We start from the raw sequence: 22,181 nt of genomic DNA on the forward strand, positions 1-22,181 counted from the left end.
GCTTTATAGTCTTTGGGGACTTTGCTGGCCTGGATTTCTAGTTTAGTAGAGTACGTTCAGCTGCATTGTGCATTTGAGTTCTATGGACCCCTTGTGCTTCATCCCTATTTACCTCATCCTTGTGGGCAAGCATCTGCTTTTTCATCTTACTTCTTAGGACTGCAGCTGGATTCTGGAATTCTGTGGCTGTCTGGTATTTTCTTCTGCATATTAATATGATTAAATTGTACCGATGGTTCTCTTTTGATCCTTTCAAAATGAATATACTCCTAATATTTTTAGATTATAAAAATAAAGTAGCTTTGTTAGAAAATATTCAAACAGTATAGGAAAGTATGGAGGTTAACAACAAAAAAGACCCCGAGATAGTGCTGGTAGTATGGTAACACATTCGTGATCATCCTTACAGATGTTTCTCAATATACTTATGTTAACATATAAATATGTACTTTTACATGCCCTTTTACATAAATGAAATAATACCAAAAAACTGCTTTGTAATCTTTTCCTATACTAATAACTACAGATCTCATCATTATTTTACTGGATGTCTTATGTATATAATGTGTATAGAATGCTGCCTGGCATTCAATAGGCCCTTAACCAATAGTTGTTGAATGGATGAACAATAATTTGTTAACCAATCTCCTGTTTTTTAATTTTAATTTTTATTATTATTATTATTTTGGCCATGCCACTCAGCACATGAAATCTTAGTTTTCCCCAGCTAGGGACTGAAACCATGCCCCCTGCATTGGAAGTACAGAGTCTTAACCACTGGATCGCCAGAGCAGTCCTAACCAATCTCCTGTTAATAGACATGGTTTATTTCCAATTTTTCACTATAGTAAATTACACTGCAATGAATATCTTTTTGTATCATCTTTGTTCCCATGTACAATGATCTGTTTAAAGAAACTTCTTAGAAGCGGGTCAAATTGCTTAGAATTGCTGGGTCAAAAGATGGAAATATTTTACAGTTTGATAGTGATAAACTTGCTGAGTCACTAAATTTATGCTCAAGTTGTTCTAGTTGATGATGGACAGGGAGGCTTGGCGTGCTGCGATTCATGGGGTCACAAAGAGTCGGACACGACTGAGCGACTGAACTGACCTGAACTGATACCATCATCAATAGTACACAAAGGTATCTGTTTTCACACATTCTCCCCTATGCTCTGATTGTCAGTCTTTTAAAATTTGCCGTCTTGATAGAAAAATTGCTCTACTGGATTTATTTGCACGGCTTACATCACAAGCAAAACTGAATATGAATATGTCTTTGCATAATTATTGGCCATTATTCATTTTGTGTTCTTTGTCCAGTGGTTTTTCTTGAAAGAGAGAGACCTGTTTTATTCTGCTGAAGTCATCTAATTTTATAATCCTAAACTGTATCCCAAACAGGTGACAAAATACTTTCTTTAGTCAGGTATACTGGTAAGTGAACATATAGACCCATAGTCCTCATTTGTCAGAGATAGCAAAGAAGAGAATTTGGAGATTTTACTTCTTAATGTAGTGTCTTTTTGAGGACCACAATTGAAGTTTTAAGAATTTATTAAAGAGACAGTAGTCATCTGGAGCAAAGATTATGTTGTTTAATATCTGGGTTCCAAAAAAGTGGGGAAAAATCAGTTTCTTATTTATGCATATTAAAATAACACTTTATTTCCAACTGCTGAAAAAAATTTCCTTTTCTTCTGTTTGTTTTTTTCAGCTTTATCATCAGGGTTCTGTAATGTGTGTGTGTGTGTATTTAATTAGAGAGAAACTCCCTCCTAATTTCATATATAGTGTTGAGACAATCACTTTTTGAGTGAGGCTATTTTTTTTTTTCAGACTGAAGTTGCTGCTGAATTCCCAATATGAATAAATCACAAGGGTTTTAGTACCCTTCCACAGAGTGATAATAAAGTGCTTGTTTTTAAAAACAGTAGGTAGGTTATGTCCAGTGGGGTTAGTTTAATTTCTTAATTTTCCAGACCAACATGCCAGAAAATGAAGCTCAGTTTCTTGGTAATGATAGAGTGAACTCACTTCCAGCAGAGAGATTTTGCAGCTTGGGACGTGCCCCTGTACTTCCCTCTTCTTCAGCTCCCTTTTCCACTTGGCACACCTTGCTCAGCCCTCTCGCCTTGCTTGGAAAAACATCCTCATCAGTGAGTACTTGTGGGTTTAGGGTGATAAGGATTAAAGGAAAGAGTGCTTTGTTTCAATTCAAATAACTGCATTAGTCACAGGGATACTTAATCCATTACACATAGTAGAATCCTCCAGCAAACTGCTTTTGCTCATCAGAGTATTTTGCACTTAGTTAAAAGGAAAAAAATGAACAAGTGAATGCAAACTATGGAGGAACTGTCCAGTTAACAGAGTTCCAATTTTCCTGATTCTAAATTGTATAAGTGTTTGCTGTTGTTCACTTGCTAAGTGGTGTTCCGACTCTTTGGGACCCCATGAACTGCAGCACGCCAGGCTTCCCTGTCCTTCACTATCTTCCAGAGTTTGCTCAAAATCGTGTCCATTGAGTCAGTTTTAAATTTTAAATGTATTTTAAAATTGTCATTAAAATATGCATAACATACAATTTACTATTTTAACTATTTTAAGTGCGTTAAGTCAGTGGCATTAAACACATTCACATTGTTGTGTGGTTGTCACCACCATCCATCTCCAGAACTCTTTTCATCTTGTAAAATTGAAACCCTGTACCCACTAAACAAAAACTTCCCATTCTCCCTTTCCCCTGACTCCTGGCAACCACCATTCTACTTCATGGAGACTTTTTGAGGGATATTATATCTCTTTCTTTTAAAAAGAGGGTAGAAATCCATCTTTTCAGGAATGGTTTTAGGTGCATTCCTGCCTAGACACACAGTTGGACAGTCTTATACTTTATACATCTTCCTGAAATGCATTTGGGTCATTTCTACAGAAAACTTAAAAAAAAAAAACTTCATCTTGCATCTCTTATCCCACTAACTTTTTGAAGCCATAAGAATATCTTATTAAGGATTATGCAAAATAACCTCCTACAAATCCTGATATTATTACACCGCCCAAAAAACTTCAAAGCATCAGGAAAGTTTCTTTTTTTTTTTTTTAACTAAACCAGATTCAGCTGGCTACCCCACTTGGCTACAGAGTACTAAAGAAGAGACTGAACTTGATCCTGCAGCCCTTGCATACACAACACTCCCATTGACTCTAGAGAAGACTTAAGTGCATGAAAGGATTCCAGGATCAAAAGGTTAGCTCTACGGGGAGCTGTGTCTGCCTCCAGCAATCCATTTTTTTTTTCCTATTGACAGTGAAAACGTTTTATAGTACTTTTTCAAAGTTTTTCAAACTTTTACAAAAACAGGCTGCTTGTGAAAAAAGTGAAAAGGCATCTAATTGAACTATATCCAGAGGAGATCATGGCTGAGACCAACAGGGAGGAAAACATTTCTAAATCATAGTGATATTGGCCAAATCATTTGTATTTGAAAAGTTAAGTGCTGGAGGCACTGGCTGAGGGGGGTTTTCATTATGAGACCTGGTTGGGCTGTGAAGCAGACTATGAGATAAACTAAAGCACAAAACTTGTGAGTTTTTATCCTTGTCTGCTAATGACTTAACACTGGCAGGCTACATTTTAGGAAACCTGTAAAATAGGGAAAAAATAGATGCTATACCTAAATACTATAAATGTGCAGATGCTTAACTAATATTTAATTCATTTCTGGGAAGATAAATGCCTTAAAACACTTCAAAAAGAGAAACTTCCTTAAGGAGAGTAATTAACACGGAAGAGTAGTAATAACATTTTTGAGGAAAATGAGATATGGTTCCATGTGTGAATTTTCTACATCTATTGGAACTCTTTAGAATGTGTAAAAAGTCATTCATTTATCAAACATTTTTTGATGCATTTACTATGTGCCAAATATTAATCTAATAGTTTTCCTAAATTTCAATTGAACAAGTATACAAAGAAATGGATTTACATTTAATAAAACAGGATGGATAGCTGGGGATACACGTGTGTGTCTCAAATATTTGGCATTTTCAAATCACTCTTTGTTAGTGAATTTACCTCAAAAATTTTCTCCAGCTTCACCTGAAATGTACAGATCTTGATTGGAAAGTAGCTTCTATGATCTTCCTTCTAGGAGTAACTATTAGAATGTTTATCCTAATACATGTACCAGGGCAGAGAATACTACCTTGAACTGACTTGAAAAGCTGTTTTATATTCAGAAAACCAATGTAACATCATTAAAGTTTTGATCTTAAGCATCCTGCATCGTATGAACAATGGCAAGGCTTGGTGAGGAGCTTGTCTGAACAGTTCTCTGGCATTTTCACATAATTGGGCTTGACAGTTTTCTGCCATTGCACAGGATAACAGCAGTTGATGGTGTTCATGTTTTTACTTAAGGGCCATTGAATTCTATTAGAAACTTTATACTACTCTCTTGTAATCCTGTAAGTCAGTTTTGAGTCGCATGATTGAAAGTGAAGAATAATATACCACAAAACAAAAATTACTCATGCAGTTAAAGCTTTCTCTGTGTAGTTTTAGAAACAACCAGTCCACAGAGAATAAGGCTTATGAAAGAAATGAAAATACATGCTCATCCTTACCCACTCCTTGTTGTCTAGGCCTGTTCAGATCTGGTGAAAACATTAAGCCACTTACTCTAAGTGGTATTGGATAGCTAATTTATTCAGCTTCTGGCAGGTTGATGCTTATAGAGACAGGATTTAAAATTTGAGAGGATGGGGGAAGGTGCTAGCAAAGTCTTCTAGGTAGCACATGCCCAAAGGCCCACAGAAATCAAGTGCTTTTTAAAATTTCCAATCACTTAAAGTTTTCTTAGGAATTTTTACACGTTTCCTGGGTTGGGTTCTTAAAAATTTGTTTTTTATTGGAGTATAGTTAATTTACAGTGTTATATTCCTACTGTATAGCAAAGTGAATCAGTTATACATATACATAAGACCACTCTTTTTTAGATTCTTTTCCCATATAGGTCATTACAGAGGATAGAGTAGAGTTACAGGTAAGAACTGGGGCTTCCCAGGTGGCACTAGTGGTAAGAATTCGCCTGCCAATGCAGGAGACACAAGAGACTCAGGTTTGATCCTTGGATGGGGGAGATCCCCTGGAGGAGGGCATGGCAACCCACTCTAGTATTCTTGCCTGGAGAATCATATGGACAGAGGAGTCTGGCAGACTACAGTTCATAGGGGTGCAAAGAGTTGGACACTACTGAAGTGACTTAGCATGCACATATGTACCCGTAAGAATCATCACTTCTGCTCAGACCTCCCTGACATACCACCCTCCCTGAATCAGTTTCTCCTCTGTGCCAAAATTATAACTAGTTAGAACATGGATCATAATCAATACTGTTTCATTGTAGTTTCTTTTCATGAGTGATTGCCTCCTTGGAGAGCAATGTATTGTATCCACTTTTTTATTCCTACAGTCTCACACAATAGCTGGCACATTAGTAATTTAACAAATGTTTACTGTTTAAACAAATTCAGTGCTAGAGCATGATTTTTAATAGCTACCTAGTATTATATATCCTATCATGGGCTATGTACTTATGCAGTGGTTAAGTTGACTTGCTGAAATAGATCTAGAAAAGAGCAAGGGCAGTGACTGATTGACAAACGGTTCTTGAGTGCACTCAGAAAATCAAAGAGGAATGAGAGGGAGCAGGCCCCCAAATTTCTCTTCCAGCCAGTTAACACTAAGCTCTAAAACCTGCCCCATTAGTTAACACCAAGCTCTAAAAATACCCCATCCCAGGGCATTATTTCCAAGAAGAATCCTGCTAAAACTCAAACTAACCCTTTGTAGTGTTAGCACACTAACTGAGGTGATTTTGTCTGACTAACTAAGCAGTTATCTATGGAACTAAGAAAGAAAGGTCCGGGAGGAGTAGGATGCTAGATATCCAGGTGTTAATAGAAAAGAAGTTGGAGGAATAAAGGTCCTGAGAATATAATAACGTTTGTGGAAGGGAGGCCAGGGGTAAGCACAAAGCACGGAAATTTGGCAGCTTGATTTAGCATACACGTGCTAGATGTGGGGGCTTTGTTGGGGTAGAGGATGACAGAAACAATGGAGTAAATCTGATAAGGAGGTTAAAGATCCCTGAAGACAAATGCAATCTATTTTACAACCTGAATTGAAGTTTGGTCTTTTTGTTTGTTTTTTAATTTTTCCAGAAAAGAAAATCTTTTTTTCTAATTGAGGTTGCTTTACAATGCATTAGTTTCTTGCTGTACAACGAAGTGAATCAGCTATATGTATATACATATGCATTCTCTTTTTTGAATTTCCTTCCCATTTAGGTCATCACAGAACATTATGTAGAGGTCCCTGTGCTATACAGTAGGTTCTCATTAGTTATCAACTTATAGATAATTGAGCTTCCCTGAGAGCTCAGTTGGTAAAAAATTTTCCTGCAATGCAAGAGACCCCGGTTCGATTCCTGGGTCAGTCAGGAAGATCTGCTGGAGAAGGGATATGCTACCCACTCCAGAATTCTTGGGCTTCCTTTGTGGCTCAGCTGGTAAAGAATCTGCCTGCAATGTGGGAGACCTGGGTTCGATCCCTGGGTTGGGAACATCCCTTGGAGAAGGGAAAGGTTACCCACTGCAGTATTCTGGTCTGGAGAATTCCATGGACTGTACAGTCCGTGGGGTTGCAGAGTCAGATACAACTGAGTGACTTTCACTTATTTACTTATAGATGTGGCTTAAAGCTCAACATTCAGAAAACTAAGATCATGGCATCTGGTCCCATCACTTCATGGGAAATAGGTGGGGAAACAGTGGAAACAGTGTCAGACTTTATTTTTTGGGGCTCCAAAATCACTGCAGATGGTGATTGCAGCCATGAAATTAGAAGACACTTACTCCTTGGAAGGAAAGTTATGACCAACCTAGACAGCATATTAAAAAGAAGAGACATTACTTTGCCGACAAAGGTCTGTCTAGTCAAGGCTATGGTTTTTCCAGTAGTCATGTATGGATGTGAGAGTTGGACTATAAAGAAAGATGAGTGCCGAAGAATTGATGCTTTTGAACTGTGGTGTTGGATAAGACTCTTGAAAGTCCCTTGGACTGAAAGGAGATCCAACCAGTCCATCCTAAAGGAGATCAGTCCCGGGTGTTCACTGGATGGTCTGATGTTGAAGCTGAAACTCTAGTACTTTGGCCACCTGATGCGAAGAGCTGACTCATTTGAAAAGACCCTGATGCTGGGAAAGATTGAGGGCAGGAGGAGAAGGGGACGACAGAGGATGAGATGGTTGGATGGCATAGCCTACTCAATGGACATGAGTTTGCGTAGGCTCCAGGAGTTGGTGTTGGACAGGGAGGCCTGGGGTGCTGCAGCTCATGGGGTTGCAAAGAGTCAGACATGACTGAGCAACTGAACTGAACTGAATAGTGTATATATGTCAATCCCAATATCCCCATTCATACCATCGCCACTTTGCAGGGATTGGCTATGACTCACTGTGGGGGCAAGGACATTGATAGCTGAACATCAGGAAGACATTATTAATGTTATTACTATTATTTTTTGTTTCTTTTTCTGTTGCTCTTTTTACTATTATTCTTTCAATTTTTAAAGTTTGTTTTTTATGCTTTTATTTTTGTTTTTCTTTGTTTTTTTTAAAAATCTCTTTTTAAACTCTATTTTCCATTTTTACTGTATGTTTTTGGAATTTGGTCTTTACAATAGCTCTTCATGGGAGATTAGAAGACCTTTGCCTGTGTGTGGGAAAAGGCATCTCAAGTCTTTACTCTGCTTGATTGAGGTTGCTTGGGTTGGGGTGCTGGCTCAAGGAGAAGTTCTGAAGCCAAGTCCAGACTCAGGGGAAGGCATTCCATCATTTAATGATTTCTGCCACAGGTCCAAGGGGAACAAGCGGTCAGTCATTGCAGCCATAGATTCTGCTGCATTTTTGAGAATTAAGTAGATCAGCAGTGACAGTGACAACCCAGTCCAGTCCTGACAAGAGTGAGAAGAGCTTGGGAGATGTCGTTAATGAATCTACAAGAGTTTATGACTCTACAGGAGCACGGAATGCCCTAAGTATCCTCCTTGCATATTTGTATAAACCTGGAGAATTGCTTCTTGAAGAGAAAAGGAAGTGATATTTTTAGACTTGGATCAGCATTTCCAGCACATTTATTGATGGGCTAGCTCTTCAGTGTTTACATGGCAACGGGATGAGCTATTATTAGTACTGCTCACATAATGGGGTATCAGAATGTATTTTGCTGTGGTAGACCAGCTATACAGATTGTTTTTTTATTTTTTTTTTTTTTCCAGAAAAGTTGAGTGCATTGATTTATTGGAATTACTGTTGACATTTTAGCTGTAATTCTTAATTTTTTTTCTCAAATGTCAGACTGTAAATTCTTATGTTCTTGAGAGAAGATTTTTAAAGACAACAGAACACTAAATGACATTTTAGTGCAATGATTTTTTCTTGAATGTTTGCTGTGTTTCTGACACTGTGTGCTGAGTGCTATGGTGAATACCATAGAAATGAAGAGAATACCTCAAGGAACTTATAATTTATTGAGAGAAAAGGTATCTTTTATTTATTTTTTTTGTAATGTGTCTATTCAAAATTTTCGCCCACTTTTTCAAAAGATGGGTTGTTTTATTTTTATTATTTAAGAGCATTGAGGTACAATTGACAAACAACATTATGTTAGTTTCAGGTGTACAACATAATGATTATATATTTGTATTTATTGCAAATGATCATCGCAGTAATTCTCGTCAACATCTGTCACCATCGTGCTCAGTCACTTTTCAGTCATGTCCGACTCTTTACAACCCCATGGATGGTAGCCTATCAGGCTCCTCTGTCCATGGGATTTTTCCCAGTAGTAGTACTGGAGTGAGTTGCCATGCTCTCTTCTGGGGATCTTCCAGACCCAGGGATCGAACCTGCATCTCCTGCACTGCAGGCGAATTCTTTACTGCTGAGCCATCAAGGAAGCCCCTCTGTTACCATATGTAGTTACAAAATTGTTTTTTCTTATATTGAAAACTTTTATGCTCTTTGCAGCTTTCAAATATGTGACACAGTGTTATTAATTATAGTCTCAATGCTATTTATTATATTCTAATGACATTTATTTTATAACTGCAAGTTTGTATTTTTTATCCTCCTTATCTATTTCATTCACTCCACCATACTCCACCTCTGGCTACCACTAATTTGTTCTCTAAATCTGTAAGCTTGTTTTTTTTTGTTTTTTTGTTTTCTGTTTTCCTTAGATTCCACATTTGGGTAAGACCATTTGGTATTAGAGACAAGGCATCCTTGAATCAGGGAAATAATAAGATAGTATATGATACATATGGGGAAACCCAGGTTGGCTCAGTGGTAAAGAATCTGCCTGCCAATGCAGGAGATGCAGATTTGATCCTTGGGTTAGGAAGATCCCCTGGAGAAGGAAATAGCAACCCACTCCAGTATTCTTGCCTGGGAAATCCCATGGACAGAGGAAAGTGGCGGCTTACAGTCCATGGAGTAGCAAAAGAGTTGGACATGACTGAGCAACTAAACAACAACAACATGTAATACATATATTCCTAATGATTTAGTAGTTTAGAGAAAGGAACAGTGGGATTATTTAAATAGCTAATATACCTATAGTCTGTTCCTCTCATTTAGTGACTCAAGCCCTATGAGAGAGGGGATGAGAAGAATGGAAGAAGGCTTGCTCATCTCTTACTTCTTTGCTCATGCACTGTTGCTCTTGTGAGTCAATGTCTATGGAAATTTGGGGAGTGACAGGAAAATCATTTTCAGAAATGCAGATGAAGGTAGTGATAGTGGAATATTAACCAACAGTAGCTCTTTCTTTCTGTCCACCAGCCCAGAGAACTGAGTATACATATATGCTCTTCTAGGTACTGCAGATCATTCCTGGATGCACAGGTCTGTCTGAGGTCACAGGGACTTACTTTAATTTCTGTTTTTTCCAGTTAAGCAGCTGTTTCAGGCAGGGAGAGACAAGAGCCACATATGGCTTCCCCCTTACTTCCTCCCTTCTCTCACCTCCCTGCCCCATTCTTTATCGTTTCACTGATTTCTTTTTCTCTCTTCCTCCTAGTGGTTGTATCTACTTTTCCCTAGATTCCTAGTTTCTCTTTCCCAACTCTTCATGGCTCTCTACATGCCATTTTCTCTGTCTAAGCCGGAAGCAACATTTAGAATCGGACATGGAACAATGGACTTCCATAAAGTTTGAAAGTGAAAGTGAAGTCGCTCAGTCATGTCCAACTCTTTGTGGTCCCATGGACTGTAGCCCAACAACCTCCTCTGTCCATAGGACTTTCCAGGCATGAATACTGGAGTGGGTTGCCATTTCCTTCTCCAGGAGATCGTCCTGACCCAGGGATCGAACCCGGGTCTCCCGCATTGCAGGCAGACGCTTTACCGTCTGAGCTACCAGGGAAGTGCCCCGGTTCCATAAAGTTTAATTGAGAGCAATGAAGTCACCTATCGTATACAAGACATTCTGAACTTCGTGCTAGATAAATGGTGCATTGCTATATCTTACACATTCTTTCATTCACTGAATAAAAAGATAAGTAGAAGCCAGATCTCATTAGGCCTTATAGGTCATAATGAAGGATTTAGTTTTCTTTCATTTCTTTTTAGATTCCGCATATGAGGGATGTCATTCAATGTTTCTCCTCTGTCTGACTTACGTCACTCAGTATGACAATCTCTAGGTCCATCCATGTTGCTACAAATGTCAGTATTTCATCCTTTTTAATGGCAGAGTAATGCTCCATTGCATGTATGTACCACGTCTTCTTTATCCACTCCTCTGTGATGGACACTTAGGTTGCTTCTGTATTTTGGCTGTTGTAAATAGTGCTGCAGTGAACACTGGGGTGCATGTATCTTTTTGGATCATGATTTTTTTTTTTTTTTCCCCTAGATATATGCCCAGAGTGGGATTACAGGGTCATATGGTAGCTCTATTTTTAGTTTTTAAAGGAACCTCCATACTGTTCTCCAAACTAACAAAAGGGTTTAGTTTTGATTCTAAGAACTGTGGGAGACTTGGAGACTGACAGAGTCTGATTTGGTATTTAAAAGTTACGGCTGCAGTATGAGAACAGATGAAAGGGCAGGATGAGGAGAAGCTCCTCTGAGAAGCTATTACAGAATTCCAGGCTAACGATAATGGTAGCTTAGACTAGGCTATTTGGAGTAGAAATGGGGAGAAGTGGACCAATTCTTGCCAAAATGTGTCTTTGCAGGCCCAATCCTATTTCTCACACTGGTGCAGGCTTTATTTATGGCTAGAGGCTAGCTTCAGCATTCATGTTCTTAGGTTAGTGTCTGAGCAGCTAGCTGATTTAAAACCATAGAAGCTGGGCAGCACTGGATTGGATGTAATTCTGACTTACTAGCCATTCATGCCTATTGTAGGGGCGTGATGCTGCTCAGAATGTGTGACAACTTGATTATTACATTCCTCTGGGTTAAAATATATTTTTTAACGAGAAAGAGATGCTGGGAACTTCCCTAGCAGTTCAGTGATTAAGACTCTGCATTTCCACTACAGGGGGCTCAGGTTCATCCCTACTGCGTGATGGTGGCCAAAAAAGTAAAAATACAAGTAAATTTTTTAAAAAAATTAAAAAGATTTTGGAACTGATAGTTCAATAATTTGCAAAATGCTTCTCACATCCATTTCATACTTTATTCGCATTGTCGTGTGAGGTGTTTCATCCAATCAGTCTATTAAAATGAGAGTTTTAATATTTGGAGCATGGGGATACCAGCGTGGCCTTGGAAAATGCCAAAAAGCACTAGACGTGACAGGAGTCATTTTCACACATAATTACTAAGGGCTGGGTGCATGCAAGATAAGAAAAAAGGTGTTGCCTCTGCTTCCAAGAAAGTTGAGGAGAGAAAGTAGCAAAGTTACTGGATATCTTTGAAGTGCTGGCCTTTTCCAACCTCCACCATTCAACCTGGGTGGGTGCTCTTCTTACCCCTATTTTATGACAAGCAAAGAGGCACCGTCTCTGTCTCACTGAGACAGCAGGTCACACTGCTGTTCTGTGCAGAGCCATGAGCTAAGCCCAGAGCCCATGGTCTCCCCACACTGTAGGTACCACTTCACAAGATGTCAGATGCTGGACTTGCCTAGTGGTCCAGTGGTTGAGAATCTGCCTGCTGACGCAGGAGACACAGGTTTGATCCCTGGCCTGGGAGGATCCCGCATGACACAGAGCAACCAAGCTCATGTGCCACAACTACTGAAGCTCACACCCTGCAATGAAGAGTAGCCCCCATTTGTCACAACTGAAGGAAGACTGGGCAGTGTCAAAGACCCAGTGCAGCCAAAAATAAACAAAAAATTAAGAGAAAAAGATGTCAGATAGCTTTTGTTTGAATACTCCCGCAGCTGCTTCACAGCTACAAGATCTTGGAGAAAATGTTCTAATCTCTCTGAGCCTCAGTTTCCTTATCTAAAAAATATGGATAACAGTATTTCCTCAAAAGGGTATGCATGAAGCATGTATGTGTGTTTCTGGTTGACAGTAGACAGGAACTACATTTTGTGTTCCCTTTCTTTTGTGAACCAGCATTATGGCAAGAGGAAGTGGGATGTGATTCTGTTGTAGAGTCCTAAGCAAGCATGGCAAGTTGTTGTTGTTGTTGTTGTTTTTTTCAATTTCACAACTGTCAGAAAAGCTTGCATTAGGCGTTTGGGTTATGGCGGTTAGGAGAAGTCTGCAAGACTGTGAGATTTGCGTGCAGAATATCTGTGGGAAGAGAGGCATTCCCAAGCTCCGTAGGCCATCACACCAAATTCAGGTAGCAACAGGAGGGGAGGGAGGCATTGTTTATATAAGACATATAAATGAAGCCCTCAAGTCCTGTGGGGTCAGTTTTGTGTGTCATTAGGAGCTGAAATTAATGGATATTTCCCTTTGAAGGATCAGCTCTTCACACAATACCAAATGGAATAAAAGGACTTGACACTTCTTGTGAGGGATCATGTTTGTTTTTTCCAATCTGATGGAAACCAATTTGCCTCCCCTGAAACTAGACATGTAAGCTTTGATAAGCTGACAAGAGGGGGAAAAAGACAACCACCACAAACTTTCAGTCTGTAGCAGACTCTCTGTCTTTCTCTCTCTCTATATTTATACATATATATATGTATATGTATACACATTTGTGAGCAATTTAATGAATTGTTTATTTGGGACTGCACTGGCTCTTCATAGCTACGCACGGGCTTTCTCTAGTTGCTGCGAGCAGGCGCTGGTCTTCACTGGGGTGTACCTACCAGTGCCTGGGCTTCTCATTTCGGTGGCTTCTCTCATTGTGGCTCCCAGGCTCTAGAGCAGGGGCTCAGTAGTTGTGGCACGCAGGCTTAGATGTTCCACAGCATGTGGGATCTTCCTGGACCAGGGATCGAACCCATGTTTTCTGTGTTGGTAGGTGGATTATTAACCTCTGGACCACCAGGGAAGTCCTCTAGCAGACTCTTAAAAATAATGTGTGAGACAATAGTCCTGCTAAGGTTTCTACAAAGTGATCCTTACATGCATGTGAGGAAGATAAGAAACTACCACTCTGGGAGAAAAAAAGGCCAAAAAGGTAATCTTAATTATTGAACTGTACCATATTGGCCTGAAGTTTCTTAAAAGTGGAGTGTGGAGGCAACATTTAGGGAGGATTCTCAATCTCACTGGCTGACTATGCTTCCATTATTGACCAGAGATGTATCAATATGTTTTTATTTTATAATTTTTTAAATATAAATTTATTTATTTTAATTGGAGGCTAATTACTTTACAATATTGTAGTGGTTTTGCCATACATCAACATGAATCCGCCACAGGTGTACACGTGTGCCCCATCCTGAACCCCCCTCCCACCTCCCTCCCCATCCCATCCTTCTGGGTCATCCCAGTGCACCAGCCCCAAGCATTCTGTGTCATGCATTGAACCTGGACTGGCGTTTCGTTTCACATATGATATTATACATGTTTCAATGCCATTCTCCCAAATCATCCCACCCTCGCCCTCTCCCACAGAGTCCAAAAGACTGTTCTATACATCTGTGTCTCTTTTGCTGTCTCGCATACAGGGTTATCGTTACCATCTTTCTAAATTCCATATATATGCGTTAGTATACTGTATTGGTGTTTTTCTTTCTGGCTTACTTCACTCTGTATAATAGGCTCCAGTTTCATCCACCTCATTAGAACTGATTCAAATGTATTCTTTTTAATGGCTGAGTAATATTCCATTGTGTCAATGTGTTTTTAGAGAGTGATACAATTAATACCACCATGAGAAGTTGTTAGAGCTTAAAATTGGTCAAGAGTTCATTATACAATGTGTGATTGTCATTGTCATTCACATTTGGCTTCGTTAGGTTTTTGTTCCAACTCTGTGTGTATTATAAACATAAAAGGTTTCAAAGATAACACATTGCAAAATTTTGAGTGAAGAATTCGGTGAATTTTATGCAAATACTTTCTCTGATTGTCCAAGTGACATGTGTCAGAATGTCTCAGAAGATGATAGTTCTTCAGAATATTGTTCTGATTCAGATGATGTGACTATTAGACCAACAAAAAGATTAAAAACCCCAGTGATGGATTCTGATACAGAAGTGAAAGTGAAATGCATGTGCTGGAGAATGCTTCCTTGCTTCTACAGAAGAGTGGATGGAAGACGACATTTCAGAAAGGTTAGAAGGCTTTAGAGGTGTGTCAGGTGTACAAGTACTATTGAATGGAATAACCCACAAAGTGTTAGAGAAATAACATAATTAATTTTTGACTGACCAAAATAAAAATTGCCAACCACAGGCATTACTTTTTGCAAACATTTCTCTGGTCAATGATGAGTTAAAATCACTGAAGCATGGACGATTGCTGGACCTTTACTCTTCTTTCCTTACTTGTCATCTACTTTGAACCAAGTCTTACAGGTGTATAGAGACACCCAGAGGCTTTGTTAGACTCATCAATGTCCTATCTTTGGATTGCTTCTCTTCCAACTCTGTTTTTCTACAATACGGTCTATTTCATACCAGCGGCCAGGCTCCAGCAATCAAATAATGAAAGCTCTGTAAAAGCTGCTACCAGTGTGTCCACAGGATTATGTGTGTTTCTAAGTTTTGCAAAAGCAAGATTAAAAAAAAAAGTATTTATTTATTTCTTTTTGGCTGTGCTGGGTCTTCGTTGCTGCTTGGGCTACTCTCTCGTTGTGGTGTGTGGGCTTCTTGTTTCAGTGGCATCTCCTGTTGCAGAGAATGGGCTCTAAGGCATGAGTATTTGTGACACGATGGTTCAGTATTGCAGCTCCCGGGCTCTAGAGTATAGCCTCAGTGGTTGTGATGCACGGGCTTAGTTGCTCTGTGGCATGTGAGATCTTCTCGGACCAGGGATTGAGCCCACGTCTCCTGCTTGTATTGACAGGCAGATTCTCTACCACTGAGCCACCAGCGAAGCCTGCAAAGCAAGATGTTTTAAATGCAGTTACTCAAGATCACCTTCTCTTTCCACTCTGACTTCCTCTCTGTCACCATTTGTCAGCTGCCATCTGAGTGATGGGTGTATTTTGGATCTGGCTAAGAGGAAGTTGAATTGGGGATCAAAGTATTGATCATTTAGTGGGATAGTTTTATGTAGTTTGCAGTCCCTTTTATAACCAACTAGGTGAGGAACTAGATGGGACTTCCCTGGTGGCTCAGGGAAAGCATCTGCCTACAATGCAGGAGACCCAGGTTCGATCCCTGGGTTGGGAAGATCCTCTAGAGAAGGAAATGGCAACCCATTCCAGTACTCTTGCCTGGAAAATCCCATGGGTGGAGGAGCCTGATAAGCTACAGTCCATGGGGTCGCAAAGGTCACGACTGAGTGATCTCACTTTATTTTACTTTAGGTGAGGAAAGGCTTCTATGAATACTCCTACCACCTTGGATGCTCACCAGCATGGATGGGGAGCCAAGGTGAGCACCAGAGGTCCTAAGGCTATGAGCCAGTCCTCCAGCAGTCATCACAGGAAGTACAGGGGCAGGTGGAGGGAAAAGAAGGTTGGAAGCAAGGTTTGAGTTCAGTTGCGGAAAATTCTTACCTTCAGCAGACATAAAGTTGTGAGAAGAAGATTGATGTTCTCTTGTCTGGAAAATAGTTGATTATGTTGAGTATCCAATTATGAACTCACTGTGTGTATGAATAGTGTGGAATAGATTTTGTTAGAACACTTGTGCTTGTAGGGCGCAGGCTGTAGGCAGTACAGCAAGAATGTCTGTGGGAGAAGGTGCATGTTTCCTGCATCCTATTCTGGGTCTCATCTTCTTGTATCTATTGCATCTTGTCCCAACAAAACTTGGTTTCTGTGGGGAAAGATGCACAAAACTGCCACCAAAGCAAGAGAAACACTCTGAGAAACTAGTGTTCAGGTGACAAAACTCTCACACACATTCATCGCACACATCTCACACACAAGCCACAGTACGTGGCATAAGAGGAATTCAATTTTTCTGTTACATAACTCAATGCAATGTAGAAACGTTAGAATTGTTCTTGTGTCTGTCTTAATTTCAGATTAGTTTTGTATTTTTTGCCAGTATTATTGTTCATACAAAAATTCAGATGTGACCAGAAAGATGTATGTGTCTTGAAATCCAAAAGTGGAAATTGAAAGAAATTATTTGTGGTACTTGTCATTGTTTAAAAGAATTGTAGGGACTTCCCTGGTGGGATGACTGGTGGTTGGCACTTTGCCTTCCAGCACAGGGGGTGTGGGTTGGATCCCTGGTTGGGGAGTTAAGATTCCATTTGCCTTGTGGCCAAAAAAATAAAACATAAAACAGAAGCAATATTGTAACAAATTCAATACAGACTTAAAAATGGTCCATGTGGAAAAAAAAAAAAAGCTTAAAAAATTGTAACATGTGTAATTACTCATTCTCCATAATTCATTTTTGTATTGAATCTTGTATTTTATTTTCCTTAAAGAGGGTGTCAACTTAAAAAATGCACAATGTGAGAGTTAAGTTTTATTTGGGGCAAAAGAAGGACTGCAGCCTAGGAGACAGCACCTCAGATGGCTCTGAGAAACTGCTACAAAGAGGCAGGGGAGACGGTCAGTATATATGTGATTTTGGTGAAGGGGGAGCCCATGAAATCAGACACATTTTTTTTTTTCAGAAGGTTTCTGCTAGTCATGAGGGAGCAGTCATCACCATGAAGGATTTTAGTGTTTTTCTAGGAGGAGACACAAGAACTGAGCTCATAAAATCAGCTCCGGAAAATATCGGACTATCTGAAGACCTGTCCTGCCAGTCCCTCCTCCCCCTTCCCTGAGGACAGAATGCCTCGTTTCTTCTCTGCACCCTGAACTCCTTGCAGGGGGTGTTGTGGATCTGCAGCTGCAGCAGCATGGTTTACCCCTTGTTGAGGTAGATGGCAAGTGTCAGTTTGGAGTTGACAGGGTCACAACGTTCGTATGAGCTTTAGGCCCTGTAGAGCCTGGATCCACTCTGCTCCATCCCTTCACTCCTATGTGTGTGTGTTCAGTGGGATCTGGGAGTACGTGTGTGTGTGTGTGGCGGGGTGGGGGGGGGCGGGGCTCCATGCTGAAATAGAAGGAGAAACTTTGATTCTACCACCTACAAGCTGGTGGCTTCAGCAAGTTTCTTAGCCTCTCTGAACTTCAGTTTCCTCAGCTGTAATGTTTGGATGATCCTTCTTCACAAGGTGGTTGTAAGACTTCAAAGAATACTTAACACAGTGTGGGGCATGTGATCAGCACTCAATAAATCTCATTTCCCCTTTTTCCCTCTCTCTCTCTGGAATGGTTCATGGGTTTATCTGAGGTCAGGGACTCAGGGGAGGAAATATTTTGTCTTTTCAAAATGAATTTTGATATAAGGATATTAAAAAGAGTTCTGGGGTTTCCCCTGTGATTCCTGTCTTTAACAAGCCTGAGACAAAATGAATCACAACAAGATTTTCTCTGAGTATAAGCAAAGAATGAAGTGCTTTCATCAGTTGTGAAGAGTATTGGGCTGAAAGTTCCAATTCAGTGTGTCTGACACACACACATACACACACCATACACACACATACCACACGCTTGCACACTCACACACTCTTTCTCATATTTGTTTGATATGGCTCAAGGATTAGATGATTCTGAATCACTGAAGTTTTTCTTAAAAACTTCATCTGTCAATCAAAAAATATTGATAAGCAAAGCCCCAAACCATGTGTTAGGTTCTCATGAGATATAGGAATCTGGGAACTGGGATTTGCAGTTTGCGGGGTGTCCTCATGATCAAATAGCTTTTTTCTGGGGTGTGCCCTGGAACAAACAGCACAACCCTCCTGATAGGTTTGCTTCAGCCACATACATGCAGACAGTCTCTGGGTGGTGGGAGTGAGAAGTGGAAACACAAAGTTTGCTGAATCCTGACTTGCTGTCAGGGTACCAGTCAGCCCGCAGAGCAGACTGACTAATGTCTGTCATGCTGGACCATGAACTGTTTTCTTCAAGGGCAAGATCCAAGAATACCTTTTTTTTTTTTTTTTGCAGTTCCTACCAGGGCTAACATAGTAGCTGTTCATAGTATCTATCGGATCGATTTATAATCTATATACAGTAGAATTAAAAACAAAGACTTTTAAAGTGCCCAAAGGGTTTCCCTTTTTGAAAAAATAAAAAAAACTGCAGCTTTTGATTAATAAGCATGAATATTATGTCTCTTGGCATGATATTTTTGAAGAAGGGGAATATTTTTCAAATGGGAAATCAAAATTGGTCTACTTCACACATTTTGCTGATAAGCTCTTCCTTCTTGGTGTAAAAGAAACCATCTTTTCTTACATAAGCAAGTCCAGGGTCGTCTGAGAAATTAGCATACTTGTAAAGACCAAAAAATCACAAGTAGACTCTCAGCTGAGTGAAAAGCAGTGTGGACTCTAACCTGCTGGCAGTTAGAAAGAAAACTTGTTTTTTGAGATTACCTCTGTCCCCCTGTAACTGTCATACATGACTGATTTCTAATGAAGAGGAATTGTTGGTCAAGTAAGAAAGAGTCTATGTAATATATGTTCTAATGGATTATTTGTTTACCCTCTGCATATTAAAGAAAGCTGGGTGCATATAGCTTATCCAAATTTGTTTGAGACTATCTTGGTTAATTTTCCTGTTTTCTGAACTACTGAGTGAAATAAACTCACTCAGGTTGTCAAAGTCAACCCACTTAATCTGGTTGACATCATGGTGTCTGGGTGAGATCTACCTGGGATCTAGTCTATTTGGCTGCTAAACACACACAGACAGACACACAATTGTTTAAGAATATTTATCCATGTACACCTTATGGCAAGGGTGTGCGGAGGACTGCGGGCGTGAGCAGACATCACCGTGGCCCTGATCAGAAGATAGGACCATGCAGTCATATCTCTTTATTGGGTTTTGTAGGAGACCTGGGGCTAATGCTAAGCTTCCAGCAGTGTGTCCAGAGGTTGCTGGGTTTGCTCTGTCAACGGACAAGACATGCAGGTTACCAGAGACAAATGCCCCATTCGTTGTCTTCTGGGCCACTTAAACCTTGATCTATTAATTACTCATATAAAACAACAGAAAAATTTAAAAGAATGATTGTTTCAGACAGCCATATTTTAAATTTTGACTATGGAACAGAAGTTAATTGATAATTTTAAGGCCCTTAATAATAACTACTCTCGATTGCAACAGTTTTGCTTTGAGCTGAGGTTACTGGGATAAGTTTTAATTCTGGTTGGAAAAGAAATAGTACTTGCCTTATATTGTCAAATTTTTAGTGCTTGAGTATTTGAAGTCACTGAGCTCTACTCTTTGCATGTTCAGGAATGTTAGTTACTTCAGACTGCAGCATGACTGGCTACAGCTAGTTGAATAAAATTCCTGCAGTTCATCCGTTCTTCTCCTACCAGCAGGTGTCATTATGGAAATATGAAAATACTGTAAATTCCAAAGTTGTAGGAACTGGCTATAAGAGAGAAAAGGAGCACTTTGGATATTAAAAAACAACGAAGAGAAATCATCTGGTACTAACCAAGGGTGGCATGTTTAATTACTAATTTGGCAGTGTTCTACAATATGATGAAACCGACACAGGATTTCAAGGCACATACATAACTTATTTTAATTAGGTTAAGCAAGCATTTATTAAAACCTACTCTAGGCTCATAGGAGTCTCAAAAGGAAAGTAAGACATAATTCTTATCCTTAAGGAGCTGGCATGATATCTGGGGAAAAAAGGGTATAGTTATGAAATAATAGTGAGCAGAATGAGTCGGTCCTTTTTAACATGTCGATTGAAATGCATAGATAGTAAAAGTCGCAACAATTCCTGCTGGAGCGGCTGTGTAGTATTGTCGATTCTCGGTTCTTCAAAGAATACTGTTTGAAGAATACATATTTAAGTAGAGTGGAGCTTCAGAATTATTTGGTAACTTGACGGCTCATCCCTCATTCTTTCTTTTCTTGCTAACTGCTATCACCCATCTTTCTCCATACACTGAAAGTGATCATTATAATTATTACATATGCATCGGTTAACCAAGGATATAGTAATTGGTTGTAATAGTTTGCTATTATCAACTGATAATAAGACCAAATTTTTCTAAAAGCTACGGTAGACTCTACAAGTGGGCTTTTTTATCAGGAGACTTACACCAGGAGCCTTGGTAAGAGTATTAATGTCTGGACAGGAGCAATGCTTCATCTGTTCTATTTTTCCGCTCTAGACTCTGGGTTCTTCCAAGGCATGGGAAACGTGGCATTCCTCTTTGCATTCCTGCTACTCTAATTCTGTATCAGTACCTGTTTGTTGAATGGCTAGGTGAATAATAATAATGCCACAGAATAGGATACTGACAATCCTTCATACATTATGGTGCTAGAATGTATGTTGCTATTAGACTAAGAAATCTCAGATGAGTAATTCAGAAAACTGGATTGAAAAGTTGAGAGTATAGATTCTAAAGTTTTCTCCTTTGGTTCTATTAGTCCACCCAAGGAAATCTGTCTCAAAAATTATTTCTCAAACACCTTCTCACGTTTTTGACACCCATTTTCCCCAAACCTCCCAAAACAATCACAAGAAGAACCAAATAAACATCAAATCTGAACATCTCCTTGGCCCAGAGGATGCCAAGTTCATGTTCCACTACCCAAAGTTTTTTTGGCATTGGCACATTCAAACTCAGACCCTCATCTTCTTTATTCTAGAAGAGGTATAGACAATGGGGATATTTCATTAAAATAACTATGAACTGTTTAAATAGTACGTGCTACACATTTTACCCACAGTACCCCCAACCCTGACAGGACATCCAGATGAGAACCTGAATTTGGATGGGGTGATATGGGGTGGTCATTTACTTTAGCTTCTCACTGACAGTACATGGCAGAGATACTGAACCCAGGTCAGTCTGACTACAAGGATTCCTCTCTTTCTGCTATGCCAGAAGCTTAATGCAAAGATTCCCTGCCAAAATTGATAGAGAAAGGAAACTAAATAAAATAGCTATTTCCTTCAAAGAGCTGGACACGGCTTGCACAGCACAGCAATTCCTTCAAAAAATTATTTCAGCATATTATAATCTAAATAGAATGTGCTTGATTTTAGACCAGGGGATGTATGCATTGTTGTTTTTTCATAACCTTTCAATAGCTTGTTTCTGTGGTAGTGATCAGTCTTTGGCAAAGGAGGCAGTATGTTCGCTGTACCCATATGGGTCTTTTACCTGGAGGTCATTATTAATTCACCAGCCACTACGTAGTGAGGGCGATGTCCTCAGCATCCTTTGGTAGACTGAACTAGCTGTCTTTTTTTTTGTATCACTTACTTAAATCTCTTACTGAAATCTCTAACTATTTACTGGACTTTCCCATCTTGCTTTTTTTCTTTTCTCACCTCCAACTTTGTGTGTAAAGAGGGAAATCATTTTAACTTCTAAACTACTTCTTTCTGTTGGTCCTATCTTTTCTCTTAATGGTACCATCATCTTTCCAGTCCCAGGCTGAAAACTTTGACGTTTTCTTTTTGTTAAACCCTTTGTTTATAAATCAGCCTCTTGGATCATC

Source organism: Bos javanicus, chromosome 12 (genome assembly GCF_032452875.1).
Source record: "Bos javanicus breed banteng chromosome 12, ARS-OSU_banteng_1.0, whole genome shotgun sequence".
NCBI classification, from domain to species: domain Eukaryota; kingdom Metazoa; phylum Chordata; class Mammalia; order Artiodactyla; family Bovidae; genus Bos; species Bos javanicus.